This window comes from Bufo gargarizans, chromosome 1 (assembly GCF_014858855.1).
Source record: "Bufo gargarizans isolate SCDJY-AF-19 chromosome 1, ASM1485885v1, whole genome shotgun sequence".
In the NCBI taxonomy this organism is placed as follows: domain Eukaryota; kingdom Metazoa; phylum Chordata; class Amphibia; order Anura; family Bufonidae; genus Bufo; species Bufo gargarizans.
The window spans coordinates 148,126,849-148,152,888 of record NC_058080.1 but is presented as its reverse complement, the minus strand read 5'-3'; the positions used below and the strand labels follow the sequence as shown (position 1 = coordinate 148,152,888).

General features: G+C 42.6%; 1 protein-coding gene across 1 annotated transcript in view; it reads left to right on the top strand.

The window, feature by feature from the left end:
- SGCZ (sarcoglycan zeta) overlaps window positions 1-26,040 on the top strand; it is a 1,451,138-nt gene that overhangs the window by 386,727 nt on the left and 1,038,371 nt on the right. The window lies entirely within an intron of this gene.

Below are 26,040 nucleotides of genomic sequence, written 5' to 3'. Positions count from 1 at the left end.
GTGGCTTAAATAAGTGTTTATAACCTCTTAGTTAATTAGAGATAAGGCTTATTAGATGACCGGCACAAAGTGAAAGTACCAGTCACACAGTTAGAAAAACAGTTATCCCTTAGTGACAAAACATCTCAATATTTTTAATAAAGGCCAATTGAAAATATGATTTTTAGCCAAAAATTGCCTCCAAAGGTGTACATAGCCTTTAAGGACCTTTGATGATGTAATCAATGGGAGGTGACCAGTAGCTGGAAGACTATACACTGGCACTGGTGTAGTGAGTTTTTATTACATTAATGTGTGTGTATATGTGTGTGTATATATTTGCGTGTAACAGAACTGTATGTGTGTAGCAGTGCTATATGTGTGTAGAAGAGCTGTATGGGTGCAGCAGAGCTGTATGTGTATTGCAGTGCTGTGTGTGTATTGCAGGGCTGTGTGTGTACCAGAACTGTGTGTGTGTGCCACACGCAAATACTTAAAAATAATCTTTTAGAAGAAGAAGCATGGCAGGACACAACAGAGCAATGACAGGAGACACATTTATTTGGACAGGTACATCTAATGAGGTGACCACATGCACCATTGCTGGTTGTTACACCTAAAGTTATTGATCTCTTTACTTATGTGAAACACCAGTAAACCACATTCCCTTCAAAGAGGACCAAGCAAAAAAGAATAATAATAATTTCTGTTGTCTAAACCTGGTGTGGGTATTATAAAGCAAAAAAAAAAGAAAAGGTATTTAGATATAGCATAGCGTGTCTTGGTTATCTGTAGCAAATAGAAAAGTCAATCATGAGGGCTTTCCTGTCTGAGTTATGCTGTGTGTGGAAGCAAATACTCTGAAGTAACTACATGATTTAAATTTTATATGTTAAAGGGGTTGTCCAGGATTAAAAAACATGGTTGCTTCCTTCCAAAAACTGCACCACCCCTGTTCATAGGTTTTCTGCAGTATTGCAGGTCTGCCTTAATTGACTGCAATGAAGCCAAGCCACCCTTGGATAGGGGTTGTGATGTTTTTGGAAGAAAGTGACAATGCATTTCTAATCATGGACAACCCCTTTCATACTGTAGCAGTACCCCAAACTCTACATTATGCTGAGTATTTGCATTTGACTTTGTTGATACAATGCTGTCTGTGTTCAGTCATCAAAAATATCTGCCATGTAATTTTTCAACTACCATCTGTTCTTAATAATGCTGTAATGCTGACCCATATCATAGCGTGAGATCACAAACTAATGAGCCCAAACTATTGATTCTACAAATAATTGCATTTTCTTTGCAAGGTTTGATCACAAATGAATCACGACCGAGGTCCTAAGAATCTAAACACCTCTTCTAGCTTTCATTAATAGGAGATTTTATCATAAATCAAAGGGCTGGCAAATTATCATTTTTATAAATGAGTTGTTTTACATATTAATTACATCTGCCTAAAACTACCTTCTTTATTAGGCAATTCCTTTTACCCCTGTTGCTAACTATGCCTGCCCAAGTAATAGTGATCCAAGACGTAGTCTTCAAGACTTGCTTTGCTAAAAAAAAAATATGCTTATTCTCTGTTCTGCAGTGTTACTCAGTGGTTTGTCAGATAAACCATGTTAGAGCAAACGATGTACAAATTATTAAAATTATACCTTGCTGTCAATTTGAAGCATTCACACAGTTCTGTGTTACAGTACACCATATCATGAATTGGCAAATTGCTAATTTGAAGTCATTAAAAAGTAATGAAAATAATTCATCATGGAGAAAATGATCATTAAAACTAGCTGCCGAATCCAAAATAAAATTCTGATTTAAAAAGCAAAGAAAAAAGGTACCAAGACATTAGAGCTAACCCCCAAACTTTATAAATAAGTAATAAAGTGGAATCATTTATACCCTGCTTAGTTCTTAGGAGGATGCATTACTAAACAGGAAAGATATTTCATCCAAAAATACATTACTGAGTTATAGACATAAGGACAGGGCCATACAAAACAAGGTTCTAAGACACATGGCAAAAACTGGGGTAACTTTACAGAAATTTAGAAACAGGGCTTTTGCAGCAAACTGCACCTTTACCCTAGAAAGCATAGCTGGAAGTCTGCAATTCAATGGGACAGTGCATACAATCGTAGATACAGATTATTTTATATCAAGTCTGCATAAAACATATACAGGGAGTGCAGAATTATTAGGCAAATGAGTATTTTGACCACATCATCCTCTTTATGCATGTTGTCTTACTCCAAGCTGTATAGGCTCGAAAGCCTACTACCAATTAAGCATATTAGGTGATGTGCATCTCTGTAATGAGAAGGGGTGTGGTCTAATGACATCAACACCCTATATCAGGTGTGCATAATTATTAGGCAACTTCCTTTCCTTTGGCAAAATGGGTCAAAAGAAGGACTTGACAGGCTCAGAAAAGTCAAAAATAGTGAGATATCTTGCAGAGGGATGCAGCACTCTTAAAATTGCAAAGCTTCTGAAGCGTGATCATCGAACAATCAAGCGTTTCATTCAAAATAGTCAACAGGGTCGCAAGAAGCTTGTGGAAAAACCAAGGCGCAAAATAACTGCCCATGAACTGAGAAAAGTCAAGCGTGCAGCTGCCAAGATGCCACTTGCCACCAGTTTGGCCATAATTCAGAGCTGCAACATCACTGGAGTGCCCAAAAGCACAAGGTGTGCAATACTCAGAGACATGGCCAAGGTAAGAAAGGCTGAAAGACGACCACCACTGAACAAGACATACAAGCTGAAACGTCAAGACTGGGCCAAGAAATATCTCAAGACTGATTTTTCTAAGGTTTTATGGACTGATGAAATGAGAGTGAGTCTTGATGGGCCAGATGGATGGGCCTGTGGCTGGATTGGTAAAGGGCAGAGAGCTCCAGTCCGACTCAGACGCCAGCAAGGTGGAGGTGGAGTACTGGTTTGGGCTGGTATCATCAAAGATGAGCTTGTGGGGCCTTTTCGGGTTGAGGATGGAGTCAAGCTCAACTCCCAGTCCTACTGCCAGTTTCTGGAAGACACCTTCTTCAAGCAGTGGTACAGGAAGAAGTCTGCATCCTTCAAGAAAAACATGATTTTCATGCAGGACAATGCTCCATCACACGCGTCCAAGTACTCCACAGCGTGGCTGGCAAGAAATGGTATAAAAGAAGAAAATCTAATGACATGGCCTCCTTGTTCACCTGATCTGAACCCCATTGAGAACCTGTGGTCCATCATCAAATGTGAGATTTACATGGAGGGAAAACAGTACACCTCTCTGAACAGTGTCTGGGAGGCTGTGGTTGCTGCTACACGCAATGTTGATGGTGAACAGATCAAAACACTGACAGAATCCATGGATGGCAGGCTTTTGAGTGTCCTTGCAAAGAAAGGTGGCTATATTGGTCACTGATTTGTTTTTGTTTTGTTTTTGAATGTCAGAAATGTATATTTGTGAATGTTGAGATGTTATATTGGTTTCACTGGTAAAAATAAATAATTGAAATGGGTATATATTTGTTTTTTGTTAAGTTGCCTAATAATTATGCACAGTAATAGTCACCTGCACACACAGATATCCCCCTAAAATAGCTAAAACTAAAAACAAACTAAAAACTACTTCCAAAAAATATTCAGCTTTGATATTAATGAGTTTTTTGGGTTCATTGAGAACATGGTTGTTGTTCAATAATAAAATTAATCCTCAAAAATACAACTTGCCTAATAATTCTGCACTCCCTGTACATAATGGTACATTAGTGACATCTATCTGTTCACAGTGATTCATGAGGAAAACCCAGTCTCCGCTATGGCACCACTAGAGATGAGCGAATCGAATCCCACAAAGTGGAATTCGATCTGAATTTCAGGATAAATTCGATTCACCTAGAAGCCAAATGTCCTCATGCTTCGTGTCAGTGAATCGATTTAACCTGAAATAGTATATAGAAACAAAAAAATTCGAACGTACCGCCTCCATTTGCTCGCAACGGGCTGCCAGCCTCCCTCTTGCTTGAAGATATCAGCCGAAATCCTGTACGGCGCAAGATTACATGATCATGTCGGCCAGCGTGATGAGGTCATACATCACCCCGCCAGCCGGCATGGTGACATAATCTCGCGCAGCACGGAATTTCGGCTGAGATCTTCAAGCAAGATGGTGGTGGCCGGCCCATCACGAGCAAATGGAGGCTGTAAGTTGATTTTGTAAGTTTCAATTAATGTTGATTTTACACTCAGATGCCGCAATCATGTGTAAACAGGGCATCTAAGGGATACAATGATGGGGGCGGTGCTATCGCAGTTCCCTAGTAATTCATCACAAAGCTAATTTTTTATTTTTTTTTGGGCGATGCAGCTGAATCGAATTCTCAATACATTCGCTCATCTCTAGGCACCACATTTAGAACTATGGTGTGCAGTATACTGTACTTTCGGCAGGAATACACACAGCTACCATATTTCTATGAGCCCTAATAGACTTCATACTCATAGACCTCTGTATGACTCCCCCATCCCTTCTCTATTGCTACACATTGGTTCATATTTACTAATGTACCTAGATTTTGATGTAATTTGTGCTGAAATGTGGTGCAGTTTGGCACATCTGGGTTTATATTTCACCCAGAATCCTTAGCTGGGTGATATAAATGAAATCCAGAAAGCTACAGTGGTTTCAGCAAATTACTGGGGAATAAATCAAGCTTCAGACTGTCAGTCAGGGTCAGAAAGCCTGGGAAGCCAGCTGACCTGCTAGCTGTTGGAGCTTGATTCCCCTTGTGTGTGAACTGCACTCTATATAGGTGAGACAGAGACAAATTGTTTAGGTATTTCCCAGACGGGCAGTAGTTTATTTTGTTGTTTATGTTATGTTCATGCCGTAGGTTCAAACCACCAAGTGAAGTCATAACTTGGATACTGTTTAGTTACCTGTATGTCATGTACTAGAAAATACAACCTACCGTCTCTACTGAAGTCTGTCATTGCCGACTCCACCATGAATACAGATCACAAGAATATATAATTACCAAAGACTATACAATCCTATTAATGTGTGGATTAGAATATGGCATTAATATTTATTTCAACTATTATGATATTATAATGTTTGTAATTTAAAGCTTTTACATATATAGTGTTTAGAATCATGCCATGAACTTAATTTCATTAAATATGCCATTAAAAAAAATGCAATTGGAGTATAACATATCATTGCGCCTTTTTATCAAGTACCTTTCTATGTGGCATTTATATGATATCCTTGCTGGGCTGTCAAGATTATTTCCCATTTTCAAGACCTAGGAATGCCATTATTACATTACTACACAATAAGATGGCTTTTGCCAAGGTGAAAGATTTCATTTTCAATCATTAAGTATCATGAAACCTGAAACAAGACATATATGAAATACAAGGAAACAGGCTATAAAGCATTTTCTATACTAGCTATAAAATGCATGACCTATGCTTATCAGGAGTTATATTCCGTCATCTGAATGGCCACTTTGTTGGTTCTTTGGGGATTACAGTGTATATCAGTATATGCTGAGATATTGCTTCTTTTGGGATTATATCAGTATATGTTACATTTATCAGATATAGTTACAGTACATTTCTATTTCTATTTACATTATATATTATTATTTATAGAGGATTATTGGTTGACACAATAGCACAGGTTTACTATTGAAAATGTGGCAGATTTTTCGATTAAAAAAACTGGTGCACATACTTTGCCCTGCATTTATCAAGTGTCACTTTTCTAACCTTATAATGCTGTGTCTAACAAGGGGCATGGCTCACCGGCGAGGGGGTGTGGCTTCACAGAAAAGGGCGCTGCTTAGATGCACCTCCTTGAACCAAAACATGCACCAGATTTTGGCCCATTTTTAGAATAAAATAAAACCAATTTATAGATGCCACTAACTTAGACTAGACAGACATCTGATTTATCATCTAGCATCAGATAATGTGATCAGATAAGTTTACACTGTCTTAAATTTAGACAGTATTAGTAAATCTGCCACAGTCTTTCTAAATTATAGTAATGTTATAAATTTTTAACTAAAACAGTCTCTGAAATTTATTTTCTTTAAACAACCCATAATTTAAAATTCATATCATGTTAATTAACATAGGTAGAATATGCAGTGATCCAGATAGTCATAGCCATCAATTATTTTAGTATCAAAGACTGCAATGACTTTTGCTTTAAAATGATCTGTACTTATAGAATATACTAGAGATGAACGAAGTTCTCAAAAATTCGATTTGGCTGCTTTGCCAAATTTTACAAAAAAAATAATTGCTTAGCGCATTTTTTTGTAAATACGGTTGCGGGTACAATGATAGGGAATGGCAATTGTGCCAACCCCAACCTTCCTTGAACTCTTTAGATGCCATATTTAAGCATTTTAGTGGTTGATAAATAGGTTAAATAAAATAAAATAAATTAAAAATTAAAAATAAGATAAATTGTACTTACCTCATCCATTTGATCGTGAAAATACGCTGTCGTGGCTATTTTGCTTAAAGATCCAGTGTGAAATCTCACACATGGATCCAGCACCAATTCTTAATGTAAGACAGGCGTAAAAAATGAGGAATGAGGCGTCCCCTTCCCCTCTCACACCATGCCCCTTTTTTAGACCTGGCGTGATCGGGGAAGAAGTCGCAGATTCTGCCACACCATGGGGTGTGACAGAATATGTGCCATATATACACCAAAAGTGGTGTTTATCTGCTCATAAATGACCCCCTATATGTAGTTTAATCATGCAGTCATACTTCCTTCCATCTACCTTTTCTACTTTATGTACAATAGGTTAGCAATACGAAGAGTAAACAGAGTATGAAAATTAAAGTACCCATGGAGCTATATAGATCTGCATGGGAACTAGGAGCTGTATACACAAAACAGTGGGATATTTTAAAGATGCACTGATACAATAGATCTGGTTGCAAATGTGAAGATACATTTTAATGGAAATAAGTTCCTTCTTTTGAACATGTGTTTTTAATTACAGCATCTAATGTTTGACATTTATGTTCTGTGATACGAAAGGACAAAGAGGATGATATTGTTTTGTCACTTGAGACATGAAATTTGGGATCAGTGGCTAAAACGCTGTACTTTGTATTAAGCAAAACCTTGAAGATAAACTAGGAGCACATTATTTATTTATATATATATTTTTTAGTTCAAACTGTAACAGTGTATGTTAAAAATGAGCTCTGCATATAAAATGGGGACATCTCTGAAGTTTTCTTAATAACCTGAAGCAATGTCAAGTAAAGGTAGGAAACAAAGGAATTTGAGAGAATGATGAAGCTGAATGGTGATGTTGTTCTCTAAGTCTTCGCTTAACTTCCTCATAGTTTAGGAGAGATCAATGACATTTTGATCTGTATTCTGGAACTTGGAAAATTAAATGTTCTTTGTTACATATACTATACATTTAAAGCAAATGCACATGCATTTTCTAAAACAGTGGTAAAATACACAGAGTTTACAGCAATACAATCCCCGTTGGTATTTTCAGTGCTTGAGCAACACAGAGGAATCAGGTAGGAAACTGTCTTCTTGTATTGATGCAGTATCTTAACATTCTGATTCTACTTTTGTGAATATTCCTCCTTTTGATAACATTTTACTGGTTTATGCTAATGTGAGATGTCAAACCATGAAAACACAGGCTGACTGACCAGACAATTATCAGGCATGAATCATTTGTTCCCAATAATTCTGATTGCCAGAAGAGGTGAGAGCTGCATTTACAAACAGCAATCTCCTCTGTATGGGCACGAGCTATCACTAATGCAGTTGCTCATCCCCATACACATTCATAGTTTCTGGGTGTCTGATAGTTGTATCCATCTAAATGATTTTTAATACAAAAGAATCACCAGTCCGCAAAAATGCTGCGCTGCAGGTCCGAGGAGTGTTGTGGGGTCAATCACACTTTCACGAAGTATATATATAGGGTTCGGACCGCGGGTGTCAAAACAGACGGTATACCGTTTTTTTTCTTTTATCCTTCTCCTTTTAGAAAAAGCACCAAGGGCTGCAAATGTCCTATTTGTGGATATCCTGCAACTGATAAAAGTTATAATAGTGTAAATACGTATGGTAGTTTTACCCTGCGGTGCACAGATTGTACTTACACAGCACTACACCAACCAAGACGTGTATGCAATATCCTCCGCAGCTGATTAGGTTTTTCCTGGCGGAGATCCACGTTCACATACAAACAGACAGGGTTTAATCGCGGACTTGGTTCAAGTATACACCAGATGAGTCTGCTGCTATTCCCACTTTCTTTTCCTAAAAATCTCTGTGAATACAAGTAGCTCCTACCATAGTGAAGCTCCGATGACTGTTTTAAAAAGTTTTATTAGCACATACTCACAAACATGCTCTTTAAAAGTCGCATTAAAATCCCAGCGTCTTATTCTTTGCCCGACCCAGGTTTCGCTCCTTGAGCTTCGTCAGGGGCACATGATTTTTAACATGGAGGTGTATGGTTGAATAATTTTAAAATTAATGCAACTTGAAAGTATGCAAATCAGTTTTTTAAGCAGTTTAGATGGTTGGGGTACAATTTTTTTTCTTTTGGAGGGTGCCAAATCTGGATAAGGAGTATTGATTAGCAGTGATGGCCAGTTCGCAGTTTTCGCCAGCGAACACATGCGGGCTGCCATCTTGACACCTGATACCTGATGTGCCGTGAGCCGGTCTGAAACAAATGCGGTCAGCGGGAGCAGGCAATTCCGAGAACAGCCGCCGGGGACCTTCATCGTGCTGTTCTCGGAACTGCTTGGTCCCGGTGATCACATTTTATTTCAGACTGGCTCGCGGCACAGGTAAGGGCTTACCTGTGCATCGCCGGACTGAGTCAAGATGGCAGTCTGCATGTGTTCGCTGGTGAATACTGAGAACTGGCCATCACTGTTGATTAGCTCATCTTTATATACTGTAATATATATATATATATATATATATATATATACAGTACAGACCAAAAGTTTGGACACACCTTCTCATTCAAAGAGTTTTCTTTATTTTCATGACTATGAAAATTGTAGATTCACACTGAAGGCATCAAAACTATGAATTAACACATGTGGAATTATATACATAACAAAAAAAGTGTGAAACAACTATGTCATAATCTAGGTTCTTCAAAGTAGCCACCTTTTGCTTTGATTACTGCTTTCCACACTCTTTTCATTCTCTTGATGAGCTTCAAGAGGTAGTCACCTGAAATGGTTTTCACTTTACAGGTGTGCCCTGTCAGGTTTAATAAGTGGGATTTCTTGCCTTATAAATGGGGTTTGGACCATCAGTTGCGTTGTGGAGAAGTCAGGTGGATACACAGCTGATAGTCCTACTGAATAGACTGTTAGAATTTGTATTATGGCAAGAAAAAAGCAGCTAAGTAAAGAAAAACGAGTGGCCATCATTACTTTAAGAAATGATGGTCAGTCAGTCCGAAAAATTGGGAAAGTGGAAGACCAGTGGAAATCTGTGCTTTGGTCTGATGAGTCCAAATTGAGATCTTTGGTTCCAACCACCGTGTCTTTGTGCGACGCAGAAAAGGTAAATGGATGGACTCTACATGCCTGGTTCCCACCGTGAAGCATGGAGGAGGAGGTGTGATGGTGTGGGGGTGCTTTGCTGGTGACACTGTTGGGGATTTATTCAAAATTGAAGGCATACTGAACCAGCATGGCTACCACAGCATCTTGCAGCGGCATGCTATTCCATCCGGTTTGCGTTTAGTTGGACCATCATTTATTTTTCAACAGGACAATGACCCCCAGACACACCTCCAGACTGTGTAAGGGCTATATGACCATGAAGGAGAGTGATGGGGTGCTGCGCCAGATGACCTGGCATCCACAGTCACCGGACCTAAACCCAATCGAGATGGTTTGGGGTGAGCTGGACCGCAGAGTGAAGGCAAAAGGGCCAACAAGTGCTAAGCATCTCTGGGAACTCCTTCAAGACTGTTGGAAGACTATTTTAGGTGACTACCTCTTGAAGCTCATCAAGAGAATGCCAAGAGTGTGCAAAGCAGTAATCAAAGCAAAAGGTTGCTACTTTGAAGAACCTAGAATATGACATATTTTCAGTTGTTTCACAATTTTTTGTTATGTATATAATTCCACATGTGTTAATTCATAGTTTTGATGCCTTCAGTGTGAATCTACAATTTTCATAGTCATGAAAATAAAGAAAACGCTTTGAATGAGAAGGTGTGTCCAAAGGTTTGGTCTGTACTGTATATACATATATACATATATATATATATATATATATATATATATATATATATATATATTTGACTTGTGGGTGAAATTTCAGGATGAACCTAAAATGCACTCTAACCTTTACAGGTGAACTTAATGTTACCTTCTCTAAACTTCTGAATGCATGTCCAACTGTTCAATGTTTCAGTACTTTTCACACAACTTGTTCTCTAACAAGGAGCTTAACGGCAAAATTTGCAACAAGTGTTTGATCCATGAATCGCCCAATACATTTCCTGGTTCAATTAGAATTGGTATTTAAACAGTCCTCCTCATCATGCTGTTCATATTTTGACATCTTGAGACCAAGACGACACCTAACAATTGATCAAAAGTGGCCACTGAGCTTAGAGTGTCACAGAGTGTCATCAGCAGGATGCAACAGAGATACAGAGAGACTGGAAGAGACACAGAAAGGAATAGAAGTGGAAATCCTTTGGCCATATCCCACACTGATGACCGCTTCATTGTGAACAATGCCCTGCGGACCCAGATGATGAATGCCACACAACTCCAGGCACATTTAAGGGAGGTGAGAGGCACCCAAGTGTCATGTCAGACCATTTGAAACAGTTTATATCAATGTTGTCTGCATGCTAGATGCCCTGCAAGGGTACCTGACCACACCACAAGGCAAAGGCATCATCTTGCATGGACCAGGGTGCATCTACACTGGATGAGGGATCAGTGGGTCTCAGTCCTGTTCACTGATAAAAGTTGATTTGCGCTATGCAGAAATGATGACTGCCAACGATGTTGGAGATGTCAAGGAGAGCACTATATCAGCCACTGTTGTCACCAGACGAGCCTTCGGTGGTGGTGGTGTTACAGTGTGGGCAGGTGTGTCTAGTCAATACAGAACTGTCTTACACTTTGTAAATGGTACAGTGACAAGCCCATACTACCCGAATAACAACATTAATCCAGTCATTGTGCCTCTGCATGACCAGCACAGGTCTATTATCATCTTCATGGACAACGCTGCGCCAGCTCATCAAAGCTGCATCACTAGGCAACGGCTGCTGGAGACTGGGGTACCTCAAATGGAGTGGCCTACAGAGGGTGGAATCAAGACAAGCCATAGACTTCTATTGAACTTGCCTCCTGGTATTTATAAATATAATTTATGAGACATACAGGTAGTGTAACTGAACTGTAGTGATTTTTATTGTTTTTTTTTGCGTCATTTATTTCTAACTTTTTAAATCACCTGTTGTTTGTAGGTTTATACATGTATGAAATTATCATGAAAACGTTTTTTTATTACATACCATTTTTTCTCTACAAATGTTATGAGTTTCAAACACCTAAGATAGGCCCTCAGTTCATTTTAATACTGCACAGTTTAGGATTTACAAGGCATGAATATTTGCACAATTGCATTATACTTGAATGTTTATCAAAATGCTTCTATATAGAAAACTCTCATGATTAAGTTGAAATAGGGCAGTGTCACAGAAACCCCATTATTAAAAAAAAAATTGCTGTTATTACCTTTATCAGCGAAATTGCAGAAGGCCTTGATGGTGTGTCTTTTTGCTGATGACACAAAGATTTGTGACAGGGTTGATGCTCCTGGAGGGATACACCAAATGGAAAAGGATTTAGGAAAACTAGAGGAATGGTCAAAAATCTGGCAACTAAAATTTAATGTTGATAAGTGCAAGATAATGCACCTGAAGCGTAAAAAACCCAAGAGCAGAATATAAAATCAGTGATACAGTCCTAACCTCAGTATCTGAGGAAAGGGATTTAGGGGTCATTATGTCAGAAGATTAAAGGTAGGCAGACAATGTCATAGAGCAGCAGGAAATGCTAGCAGAATGCTTGGGTGCATAGGGAGAGGCATTACCAGTAGAAAGAGGGAGGTGCTTATGCCGCTCTACAGAGCACTAGTGAGACCTCATTTGGAGTATTGTGTGCAGTACTGGAGTCCATATCTCCAGAAGGATATTGATACTTTGGAGAGAGTTCAAAGAAGAGCTACTAAACTGGTACATGGATTGCAGGATAAAACTTACCAGGAAAGATTAAAGGACCTTAACATGTATAGCTTGGAAGAAAGCTGAGACAGAGGGGATATGATAGAAACTTTTAAATACATAAAGGGAATCAACAAGGTAAAAGAGGAGAGAATATTTAAGAAGAAAAACTGCTACACAAAGGACATAGTTTTAAATTAGAGGGGCAGAGGTTTAAAAGTAGTTTCAGGAAGTATTACTTTACTGAGAGAGTAGTGGATGCATGGAATAGCCTTCCTGCAGAAGTGGTAGCTGCAAATACAGTGAAGGAGTTTAAGCATGAATGGAATAGGCATAAGGCCATGCTTCATATAAGATAGGGCCTGGGGCTATTCAGCATATTGGGCAGACTAGATGGGCCAAATAGTTCTTATCTGCTGACACATTCTATGTTTCTATATAATTAAAACATTTTTATAAGATTATAAAGTATCATATACATTTTCTTGCACATACATAGAATATATAAAGCTACTGCCAAATGAATTAAACAGGTTATTTAGTCTGAAACATGAAGAGATTATAATAAAAATTCTAGAATATAATGAGGAAATAGTTTTTTTGTACCTCCCCACCACATTTTTTTAAATATTTTACACACTATGCAAATAAAAAAAATTTCCACGCAAAAAACATGGCCTCCTATAGCCACTCTAGTGAAAAGTTATGACTGCTGAATAGTAATGAGCGGCAGGGGCAATATTTGAAGTCAAAATATTTCACAAATATTTTGTAGAATATTCGTCATATATTCGTGTATTCGGAAATTCGGGATTATATTGTTAATCGCAAAAATCGGCAATGTATTATTCGCGTAATACACGTGAAATACCGGCGCGGGGTAGGCAACTTTTTGTGGGTTGCTAGGGATGTTGCTAAGCTTTGATAAAGCCTTCTCATTGGCCCACAAGCTAGAAGAAGGGAGGGATGATCACCTGATATGTACTGTGTTTAAAAAAAAAAGATATTTTTATCATTATGAATATATAGCACTATATTCTAAATATTTGTGAATTCTCGCAGTGCCAATATTCAGGAAAAAATTTGCTTTTCGAAAATTCACGCTCAACACTACTGCTAAAGTGCATAAATGCAAAAACAAAAGGGACAAACAGGCATGGTCATTAATGGGTTATAATTAGGGATGAGCGAACCCGAACTGTATAGTTCGGGTTCGTACCGAATTTTGGGGTGTCCGTGACACGGACCCGAACGCGAACATTTTCGTAAAAGTCCGGGTTCGGTGTTCGTCGCTTTCTTGGCGCTTTTTGAAAGGCTGCAAAGCAGCCAATGAACAAGCGTCATACTACTTGCCCCAAGAGGCCATCACAGCCATGCCTACTATTGGCATGGCTGTGATTGGCCAGTGCAGCATGTGACCCAGCCTATATTTAAGCTGGAGTTACGTAGCGCCGCACGTCACTCTGCTCTGAACAGTGTAGGGAGAGGTTGCAGCTGCGACTGTTAGGGCGAGATTAGGCAGTAATTAACTCCTCCAAAACACTTAAGTCAGTGATCGATCTACAGCTGTGGATCATTGAACTGCTGCTATTAAATTGCTCACTGTTTTTAGGCTGCCCAGAGCGTTTTTCATTCACTTTTTTCTGGGGTGATCGGCGGCCATTTTGTGTCTTGTGGTGCGCCAGCACAAGCTGCCACCAAGTACATTTAACCATCAATAGTGTGGTTATTTTTTGGCTATATCCTACATCAGGGGCAATCTGTCACCAAGTGCATTTAACCATCAATAGTATGGTTATTTTTTGGCTATATCCTACATCAGGGTCAAGCTGTCACCAAGTGCATTTAACCATCAATAGTGTGGTTATTTTTTGGCTATATCCTACATCAGGGGCAAGCTGTCACCAAGTGCATTTAACCATCAATAGTGTGGTTATTTTTTGGCTATATCCTACATCAGGGTCAAGCTGTCACCAAGTGCATTTAACCATCAATAGTGTGGTTATTTTTTGGCTATATCCTACATCAGGGGCAAGCTGTCACCAAGTGCATTTAACCATCAATAGTGTGGTTATTTTTTGGCTATATCCTACATCAGGGGCAAGCTGTCACCAAGTGCATTTAACCATCAATAGTGTGGTTATTTTTTGGCTATATCATACATCAGGGGCAAGCTGTCACCAAGCGCATTTAACCATCAATAGTGTGGTTATTTTTTGGCTATATCCTACATCAGGGGCTTGGTTGTGCTTGCTATTTTATTGAGGGGTGAAATACAATTGCCAAAATAGCAGTACCCTAAATCTGGTGTTTCAGCTGTGGCCAGCCAATTGTAATACTGCCTGCTGTCTGGCAAAGGATATATTTTTGTTCAGGGTTGAAATACAATTCCCAACTTAGCAATTTCCTAAATTAATGGTTTCTGCTGTATCAGGGCTACTTTAAATCTATTCATTAAAAGGGTATATTAGATTCAAGGTGCTGATAGGGTCATTCTCAATAACTTGAGGTGTGCCAGCACAAGCTGCCACCAAGTACATTTAACCATCAATAGTGTGGTTATTTTTTGGCTATATCCTACATCAGGGGCAAGCTGTCACCAAGTGCATTTGACCATCAATAGTGTGGTTATTTTTTGGCTGTATCCTACATCAGGGGCAAGCTGTCACCAAGTGCATTTAACCATCAATAGTGTGGTTATTTTTTGGCTATATCCTACATCAGGGTCAAGCTGTCACCAAGTGCATTTAACCATCAATAGTGTGGTTATTTTTTGGCTATATCCTACATCAGGGGCAAGCTTTCACCAAGTGCATTTAACCATCAATAGTGTGGTTATTTTTTGGCTATATCCTACATCAGGGGCAAGCTGTCACCAAGTGCATTTAACCATCAATAGTGTGGATATTTTTGGCTATATCCTACATCAGGGGCAAGCTGTCACCAAGTGCATTTAACCATCAATAGTGTGGTTATTTTTTGGCTATATCCTACATCAGGGGCAAGCTGTCACCAAGTGCATTTAACCATCAATAGTGTGGTTATTTTTTGGCTATGTCCTACATCAGGGGCTTGGCTGTGCTTGCTATTTTATTGAGGGGTGAAATACAATTGCCAAAATAGCAGTACCCTAAATCTGGTGTTTCAGCTGTGGCCAGCCAATTGTAATACTGTCTGCTGTCTGGCAAAGGATATATTTTTGTTCAGGGTTGAAATACAATTCCCAACTTAGCAATTTCCTAAATTAGTGGTTTCTGCTGTATCAGGGCTACTTTAAATCTATTCATTAAAAGGGTATATTAGATTCAAGGTGCTGATAGGGTCATTCTCAATAACTTCACACACACGCTACTGTGCAATTCCAAGTCTAATTCTGTCTGTAAATGTATACCTGTCACCCAGCGCCTAAATAATAGGCATCAAATTTATATTCATCTAAATCTGTGGTTATTGCTATGGCTGGTCAAGTTATTTAGTGTCCGTCAAAGCACAGTTTTTGTTCTGGGTTGAAATACAATTCCCAACTTAGCAATACTCTAAATTAGTGGTTTCTGCTGTATCAGGCCTACTTTAAATCTATCCCTAAAAGGGTATATTAGATTCAAGGTGCTGATAGGGTCATTCTCAATAACTTCACACACACGCTACTGTGCAATTCCAAGTCTAATTCTGTCTGTAAACGTATACCTGTCACCCAGCGCCTAAATAATAGGCCTCAAATTTATATTCAACTAAATCTGTGGTTATTGCTGAAGCTGGTCAAGTTATTTAGTGTCCGTCAAAGCACAGTTTTTGTTCTGGGTTGAAATACAATTCCCAACTTAGCAATTCTCTAAATTAGTGGTTTCTGCTGTATCAGGCCTACTTTAAATCTATCCCTAAAAGGGTATATTAGATTCAAGGTGCTGATAGGGTCATTCTCAATAACTTCACACACACGCTACTGTGCAATTCCAAGTCTAATTCTGTCTGTAAACGTATACCTGTCACCCAGCGCCTAAATAATAGGCCTCAAATTTATATTCAACTAAATCTGTCGTTACTGCTGTACTGTTGTGGCTGGGCAAGTTATTTAGTGTCCGTCAAAGCACATTTTTTGTTCTGGGTTGAAATACAATTCCCAACTTAGCAATTCTCTAAATTAGTGGTTTCTGCTGTATCAGGCCTACTTTAAATCTATCCCTAAAAGGGTATATTAGATTCAAGGAGCAGATAGGGTCATTCTCAATAACTTCACACACACGCTACTGTGCAATTCCAAGTCTAATTCTGTCTGTAAACGTATACCTGTCACCCAGCGCCTAAATAATAGGCCTCAAATTTATATTCATCTAAATCTGTGGTTATTGCTGTGGCTGGTCAAGTTATTTAGTGTCCGTCAAAGCACAGTTTTTGTTCTGGGTTGAAATACAATTCCCAACTTAGCAATTCTCTAAATTAGTGGTTTCTGCCGGATCAGGCCTACTTTAACCACTTCAACCCCGCTAGCTGAAACCCCCTTAATGACGAGGCCACTTTTTACACTTCTGCACTACACTACTTTCACTGTTTATTGCTCGGTCATGCAACTTACCACCCAAATGAATTTTACCTCCTTTTCTTTTCACTAATAGAGCTTTCATTTGGTGGTATTTCATTGCTGCTGACATTTTAACTTTTTTTCTTATTAATCAAAATGTAACGATGTTTTTGCAAAAAAATGACATTTTTCACTTTCAGCTGTAAAATTTTGCAAAAAAAACCGACATCCATATATAAATTTTTCACTACATTTATTGTTCTACATGTCTTTGATTAAAAAAAAAATGTTTGGGCAAAAAAAAAAATGGTTTGGGTAAAAGTTATAGCGTTTACAAACTATGGTACAAAAATGTGAATTTCCGCTTTTTGAAGCAGCTCTGACTTTCTGAGCACCTGTCATGTTTCCTGAGGTTCTACAATGCCCAAACAGTAGAAAAACCCCACAAATGACCCCATTTCGGAAAGTAGACACTCTAAGGTATTCGCTGATGGGCATAGTGAGTTCATTGAACTTTTTATTTTTTGTCACAAGTTAGCGGAAAATTATGATTTTTTTTTTTCTTACAAAGTCTCATATTCCACTAACTTGCGACAAAAAATAAATAAATAAATTCTAGGAACTCGCCATGCCCCTCACGGAATACCTTAGGGTGTCTTCTTTCCAAAATGGGGTCACTTGTGGCGTAGTTATACTGCTCTGGCAATTTAGGGGCCCATATGTGTGAGAAGTAGTTTGCAATCAAAATCTGTAAAAAATGACCGGTGAAATCCGAAAGGTGCACTTTGGAATGTGGGTCCCTTTGCCCACCTAGGCTGCAAAAAAGTGTCACACATCTGGTATTGCCATACTCAGGAGAAGTTGGGGAATGTGTTTTGGGGTGTCATTTTACATATAACCATGCTGGGTGAGAGAAATATCTTGGCAAAAGACAACTTTTCCAATTTATTTATACAAAGTTGGCATTTGACCAAGATATTTATCTCACCCAGCATGGGTATATGTAAAATGACACGCCAAAACACATTCCCCAGCTTCTCCTGAGTACGGCGATACCACATGTGTGACACTTTTTTGCAACCTAGATGCGCAAAGGTGCCCATATTCCTTTTAGGAGGGCATTTTTAGACATTTGGATCCCAGACTTCTTCTCACGCTTTAGGGCCCCTAAAAATCCAGGGCAGTATAAATACCCCACATGTGACCCCACTTTGGAAAGAAGACACCCCAAGGTATTCAATGAGGGGCCTGGAAAGTTCATAGAAATTAATTTTTTTGGCATAAGTTAGCGGAAATTGATTTTTTTTTGTTTTTTCTCACAAAGTCTCACTTTCCGCTAACTTAGGACAAAAATGTAAATCTTTCATGGACTCAATATGCCCCTCAGCGAATACCTTGGGGTGTCTTCTTTCCAAAATGGGGTCAGTTGTGGGGTGTTTGTACTGCCCTGGCATTTAAGGGTCTCCGCAATCATTACATGTATGGCCAGCATTAGGAGTTTCTGCTATTCTCCTTATATTGAGCATACAGGTAATGAGATTTTTTTTTTCCGTTCAGCCTCTGGGCTGAAAGAAAAAAATGAACGGCACAGATTTCTTCATTCGCATCGATCAATGTGGATGAAAAAAATATATCCTTTGCCAGACAGCAGACAGTATTACAATTGGCTGGCCACAGCTGAAACACCAGATTTAGGGTACTGCTATTTTGGCAATTGTATTTCACCCCTCAATAAAATAGCAAGCACAGCCAAGCCCCTGATGTAGGATATAGCCAAAAAATAACCACACTATTGATGGTTAAAGGCGTCTGCCAGGACATAGTAGCTCCGCCCAACATCCATACCCACTTAGCTCGTATGCCCTGGCAAACCAGATTTCTCCATTCACATCAATCGATGTGGATGAATAAATCATTGCCGGGATTATTTTTATTTTTTTATATACAAAGTGTTTGCCAAAGCATAGGAACGCCGCCTCCTCCTCAGCTTGTATGCCTTGGCAAACGTATCTTTTACTGCAGAGTAGCAATCTCGTCTTGCAGCGCCGCATACACCGACTTGCGTGTAATCTGACAGCAGCGCAATGCTTCTGTCAGAATGCACATCAGTGCTGCAGCTAGTTGATCGGTTGGTCCACCTGGAAGGTAAAAAAAAAAAAAACAGGCCGCAACGCAATAATTTTATTAACTTTGGAACAGAACATATAAACTTTAACTTTTGAACTAAACATTAACCTTTTTGCTTACTGGTGTTTTTTTTTTTTTTTTTACCTTTATAGAACAAACCTTTCCTTCCCCATAGGTCAATGTGCAAAGCGCAAATCGCCCAAAGATGTGGCAAAGTGCGTTATGCACTTTGTCCCAGGTGAAAGGAGACGTTTGCAGCAGCTGTGAGTGAATGGGCCCTAATAGCCCTGTGTGCCTGTCCTGGTGAGATGTGATCCCTATGCTAGGAAACACTCTCCAAAGCATAGGGCTGGGTGGTCAGAACAGTCAGGACAGAAATAGCGGGTGTCACGACTTATTCCACTCCTGCTACAGACATGACATCTTTTTCGGGGTGACGGTTGGGTTGAGGTACCAGGAACGACATTGGGGAAATGTCGCTCGTGTAGACGGCTAACTACACTGGTGGATGGGGCCACGGAACCTCCTGGGTACAGGAGGTTCTCGATGATCTCTTCCTGAAATTTGAGGAAGGATCCAGTTCTCCCAGCCTTACTGTAGAGAACAAAACTATTATACAGAGCCAATTGAATTAAATATACAGACACCTTCTTATACCAGCGTCTGGTTCTGCGGGAAACTAAATACGGAGGCAACATCTGGTCATTGAAGTCCACCTCTCCCATGTGAAGGTTATAGTCGTGGACTGAGAGGGGCTTTTCAATGACACGGGTTGCTCGCTCAATTTGTATTGTCGTGTCTGTGTGAATGGAGGAGAGCATGTAAACATCACGCTTGTCTCTCCATTTCACCGCGAGCAGTTCTTCGTTACACAATGCGGCCCTCTGCCCCCTTGCAAGACGGGTGGTAACGAGCCGTTGGGGGAAGCCCGCGCGACTAGTTGGCGCGGTGCCACAGGCGCCAATCTGTTCTAGAAACAAATGCCTAAAGAGGGCCACACTTGTGTAGAAATTGTCCACATAAAGATGGTACCCCTTGCCGAATAAGGGTGACACCAAGTCCCAGACTGTCTTCCCACTGCTCACCAGGTAGTCAGGGCAACCGACTGGCTCCAGGGTCTGATCTTTTCCCTCATAGATCCGAAATTTGTGGGTATAGCCTGTGGCCCTTTCACAGAGCTTATACAATTTGACCCCATACCGGGCGCGCTTGCTTGGGATGTATTGTTTGAAGCCAAGGCGCCCGGTAAAATGTATTAGGGACTCGTCTACGAAGATGTTTTGCTCAGGGGTATACAAATCTGCAAATTTCAGGTTGAAATGGTCTATGAGGGGCCGAATTTTGTGGAGCCGGTCAAAAGCAGGGTGGCCTCTGAGACGGGAGGCGGTGTTGTCGCTAAAGTGTAGGAAACGCAGGATGGCCTCAAAACATGCCCTGGACATAGCAGTAGAGAACATGGGCATGTGATGAATTGGGTTTGTGGACCAATATGACCGCAATTCATGCTTTTTAGTTAGACCCATGTTGAGGAGAAGGCCCAGAAAAGTTTTAATTTCGGAAACTTGGACTGGTTTCCACCGGAAAGGCTGGGCATAATAGCTTCCCGGGTTGGCGGTTATAAATTGTGTGGCATACCTGTTTGTTTCGGCCACGACTATATCTAAGAGCTCCGCAGTCAAAAACAGCTCAAAAAATCCCAGGGCCAAACCGATCTGAGCTGTCTCAACCCGAACTCCAGACTGGGCAGTGAAAGGGGGAACTACAGGTGCAGCTGAAGTTGGGGACTGCCAATCAGGGTTTGCCAGCACCTCTGGGATTCTAGGGGCTCTACGGGCCCGTCTTTGCGGTGGCTGCGACGGTGTCACTACTGCTCGTGCCACCGTACCAGCTTCAACTGCCCTTCTGGTGCTCGCCACTTCACCAGGTTGTACGGCAGTGCTGGTACTAGGTCCAGGGAGGGCTGCGCTGCTGGTGTATGCCTCACCACGTAATCCGACAGCGCCAGCCCCACTCTGCTGCTCTTGAAGCAGATCCTGCGCAACTTGTGGTCTAGCGACACGGGGCCGGGTACGCCTGGTGCTATCAGGGACCTCAGCTTTCTCGTCCGAACTTTGGGTCAGAGAGCCACTGCTTTCTACAGGTTCGTATTCTGACCCGCTAGATTCATCAGATGAGGGTTCCCATTCCTCATCCGACTGGGTCAGAAGCCTGTAGGCCTCTTCAGAAGAATACCCCCTGTTTGACATTTGGGCAACTAAATTTAGGGGTATTCCCTGAGACTTCCCAAGAAAAAAGCAAGCCTGTCTTACAAAGGGGAGGCTAGCGAAGTACCGGAGGCCGCTGCGGTTGATAAAAAATATCAAAACAGATTTTTTTTATCGCCGCAGCGCGTGTAAAGTGAATGTGCAGTGATCAAAAAAAATACATTTTTTGTCACTGCGGTGGGGCGGGTGTGGGCGAACGCACGTGTGGGCGACCGATCAGGCCTGATCGGGCAAACACTGCGTTTTGGGTGGAGGGCAAACTAAAGTGACACTAATACTATTATAGATCTGACCGTGATCAGTTTTGATCACTTCCAGATACTATAAAAGTACAAATGCTGATTAGAGATACGCTAATCAGCGAATCAGTGACTGCGGTGCGGTGGGCTGGGCGCTAACCGATCCCTAAACTACCTAACCAAGGGGCCTAAACTATCCTAAAACCTAACGGTCAATACCAGTGGGAAAAAAAAGTGACAGTTTGCACTGATCACTATTTTCCTTTCACTAGTGTTTGACAGGGGCGATCAAAGGGGTGATCAAAGGGTTAATTGGGGTGCAGGGGGGTGATCTGGGGCTAGTGTGTACTGTTGGTGCTACTCACTGTGAAGCCTGCTCCTCTGCTGGATCCAACCGACGAAAAGGACCAACAGAGGAGCAGGGCAGCCATATAACAGATCATATTTACTAATATGATCTGTTATCTGGCACTTGATTGTTTTTTTTAAAAATCATCAGCTTGCCAGCCGCGATTATTGGCTGGCAAGCTGATGACGCGACCCCCCTTGACGAAATGCCGGCCCGAACTGCGAATGCGCGGGCCGGCAAAGCGCGTCATCTCGCGTCTCGCGAGATGACGCGTATATGCGTGACTCTGCGCAGCAGCTGCCGCCTTCGGACCTCACATTTGCGTTAGGCGGTCCGGAGGTGGTTAAATCTATCCCTAAAAGGGTATATTAGATTCAAGGTGCTGATAGGGTCATCCACAATAACTTCACACACTTCCGTGCATTCCCAAGTTTAATTCTGTCCGTAAACGTATACCTGTCATCCAGCGCCTAAATACTAGGCCTCAAATTTATATTCAGCTAATTCTGTCGTTACTGCTGTGCCTTTATTAGTGTAATACGGTACCTAAATAGATAGCCAGATAGTGTTAGGTGTCTGTAAAAAAAGGCCTGAATTTGAATTCAATACATCGGGCCAAATAATATTTTTCTTATTGTGGTGAACGGTAACAATGAGGAAAACATCTAGTAAGGGACGCGGACGCGGACATGGTCGTGGTGGTGTTAGTGGACCCTCTGGTGCTGGGAGAGGACGTGGCCGTACTGCCACAGCCACACGTCCTAGTGTACCAACTACCTCAGGTCCCAGTAGCCGCCAGAATTTACAGCGATATTTGGTGGGGCACAATGCCGTTCTAAGGATGGTAAGGCCTGAGCAGGTACAGGCATTAGTCAATTGGGTGGCCGACAGTGGATCCAGCACGTTCACATTATCTCCCACCCAGTCTTCTGCAGAAAGCGCACAGATGGCGCCTGAAAACCAACCCCATCAGTCTGTCACATCACCCCCATGCATATCAGGGAAACTGTCTGAGCCTCAAGTTATGCAGCAGTCTCTTATGCTGTTTGAAGACTCTGCTGGCAGGGTTTCCCAAGGGCATCCACCTAGCCCTTCCCCAGCGGTGGAAGACATAGACTGCACTGACGCACAACCACTTATGTTTCCTGATGATGAGGACATGGGAATACCACCTCAGCATGTCTCTGATGATGACGAAACACAGGTGCCAACTGCTGCGTCTTTCTGCAGTGTGCAGACTGAACAGGAGGTCAGGGATCAAGACTTGGTGGAAGACGATGCAGGGGACGATGAGGTCCTAGACCCCACATGGAATGAAGGTCGTGCCACTGACTTTCACAGTTCGGAGGAAGAGGCAGTGGTGAGACCGAGCCAACAGCGTAGCAAAAGAGGGAGCAGTGGGCAAAATCAGAACACCCGCCGCCAAGAGACTCCGCCTGCTACTGACCGCCGCCATCTGGGACCGAGCACCCCAAAGGCAGCTTCAAGGAGTTCCCTGGCATGGCACTTCTTCAAACAATGTGCTGATGACAAGACCCGAGTGGTTTGCACGCTGTGCCATCAGAGCCTGAAGCGAGGCATTAACGTTCTGAACCTTAGCACAACCTGCATGACCAGGCACCTGCATGCAATGCATGAACTGCAGTGGAGTAAACACCTTAAAAACAAGGAAGTCGCTCAGGCTCCCCCTGCTACCTCTTCTGCTGCTGCCGCCTCGGCCTCTTCTGCTGCTGCCGCCTCGGCCTCTTCTGCTGCTGCCGCCTCGGCCTCTTCCTCCGCCTCTGGAGGAACGTTGGCACCTGCCGCCCAGCAAACAGGGGATGTACCACCAACACCACCACCACCTCCGTCACCAAGCGTCTCAACCATGTCACACGGCAGCGTTCAGCTCTCCATCTCACAAACATTTGAGAGAAAGCGTAAATTCCCACCTGGCCACCCTCGATCCCTGGCCCTGAATGCCAGCATTTCTAAACTACTGGCCTATGAAATGCTGTCATTTAGGCTGGTGGACACAGACAGCTTCAAACAGCTCATGTCGCTTGTTGTCCCACAGTATGTTGTTCCCAGCCGCCACTACTTCTCCAAGAGAGCCATGCCTTCCCTGCACAACCAAGTATCCGATAAAATCAAGTGTGCACTGCGCAACGCCATCTGTAGCAAGGTCCACCTAACCACAGATACGTGGACCAGTAAGCACGGCCAGGGACGCTATATCTCCCTAACTGCACACTGGGTAAATGTAGTGGCAGCTGGGCCCCAGGCGGAGAGCTGTTTGGCGCACGTCCTTCCGCCGCCAAGGATCGCAGGGCAACATTCTTTGCCTCCTGTTGCCACCTCCTCCTTCTCGGCTTCCTCCCCCTCTTCTTCCACCTGCTCATCCAGTCAGCCACACACCTTCACCACCAACTTCAGCACAGCCCGGGGTAAACGTCAGCAGGCCATTCTGAAACTCATATGTTTGGGGGACAGGCCCCACACCGCACAGGAGTTGTGGCGGGGTATAGAACAACAGACCAACGAGTGGTTGCTGCCGGTGAGCCTCAAGCCCGGCCTGTTGGTGTGCGATAATGGGCGATATCTCGTTGCAGCTCTGGGACTAGCCGGTTTGACGCACATCCCTTGCCTGGCGCATGTGCTGAATTTGGTGGTGCAGAAGTTCATTCACAACTACCCCGACATGTCAGAGCTGCTGCATAAAGTGCGGGCCGTCTGTTCGCGCTTCCGGCGTTCACATCCTGCTGCTGCTCGCCTGTCTGCGCTACAGCGTAACTTCGGCCTTCCCGCTCACCGCCTCATATGCGACGTGCCCACCAGGTGGAACTCCACCTTGCACATGCTGGACAGACGGTGCGAGCAGCAGCAGGCCATAGTGGAGTTTCAGCTGCAGCACGCACGGGTCAGTCGTACTGCGGAACAGCACCACTTCACCACCAATGACTGGGCCTCCATGCGAGACCTGTGTGCCCTGTTGCGCTGTTTCGAGTACTCCACCAACATGGCCAGTGGCGATGACGCCGTTATCAGCGTTACAATACCACTTCTATGTCTCCTTGAGAAAACACTTAGGGCGATGATGGAAGAGGAGGTGGCCCAGGAGGAGGAGGAGGAGGAGGAAGAGGGGTCATTTTTAGCACTTTCAGGCCAGTCTCTTCGAAGTGACTCAGAGGGAGGTTTTTTGCAACAGCAGAGGCCAGGTACAAATGTGGCCAGCCAGGGCCCACTACTGGAGGACGAGGAGGACGAGGATGAGAAGGAGGTGGAGGAGGATGAGGATGAAGCATGGTCACAGCGGGGTGGCACCCAACGCAGCTCGGGCCCATCACTGGTGCGTGGCTGGGGGGAAAGGCAGGACGATGACGATACGCCTCCCACAGAGTACAGCTTGTCCTTACCCCTGGGCAGCCTGGCACACATGAGCGACTACATGCTGCAGTGCCTGCGCAACGACAGCAGAGTTGCCCACATTTTAACGTGTGCGGACTACTGGGTTGCCACCCTGCTGGATCCACGCTACAAAGACAATGTGCCCACCTTACTTCCTGCACTGGAGCGTGATAGGAAGATGCGCGAGTATAAGCGCACGTTGGTAGACGCGCTACTTAGAGCATTCCCAAATGTCACAGGGGAACAAGTGGAAGCCCAAGGCCAAGGCAGAGGAGGAGCAAGAGGTCACCAAGGCAGCTGTGTCACGGCCAGCTCCTCTGAGGGCAGGGTTAGCATGGCAGAGATGTGGAAAAGTTTTGTCAACACGCCACAGCTAACTGCACCACCACCTGATACGCAACGTGTTAGCAGGAGGCAACATTTCACTAACATGGTGGAACAGTACTTGTGCACACCCCTCCACGTACTGACTGATGGTTCGGCCCCATTCAACTTCTGGGTCTCTAAATTGTCCACGTGGCCAGAGCTAGCCTTTTATGCTTTGGAGGTGCTGGCCTGCCCGGCGGCCAGCGTTTTGTCTGAACGTGTATTCTGCACGGCAGGGGGCGTCATTACAGACAAACGCAGCCGCCTGTCTACAGCCAATGTGGACAAGCTGACGTTCATAAAAATGAACCAGGCATGGATCCCACAGGACCTGTCCGTCCCTTGTCCAGATTAGACATTAACTACCTCCCCTTAACCATATATTATTGTACTCCAGGGCACTTCCTCATTCAATCCTATTTTTATTTTCATTTTACCATTATATTGCGAGGCTACCCAAAGTTGAATGAACCTCTCCTCTGTCTGGGTGCCGGGGCCTAAATATATG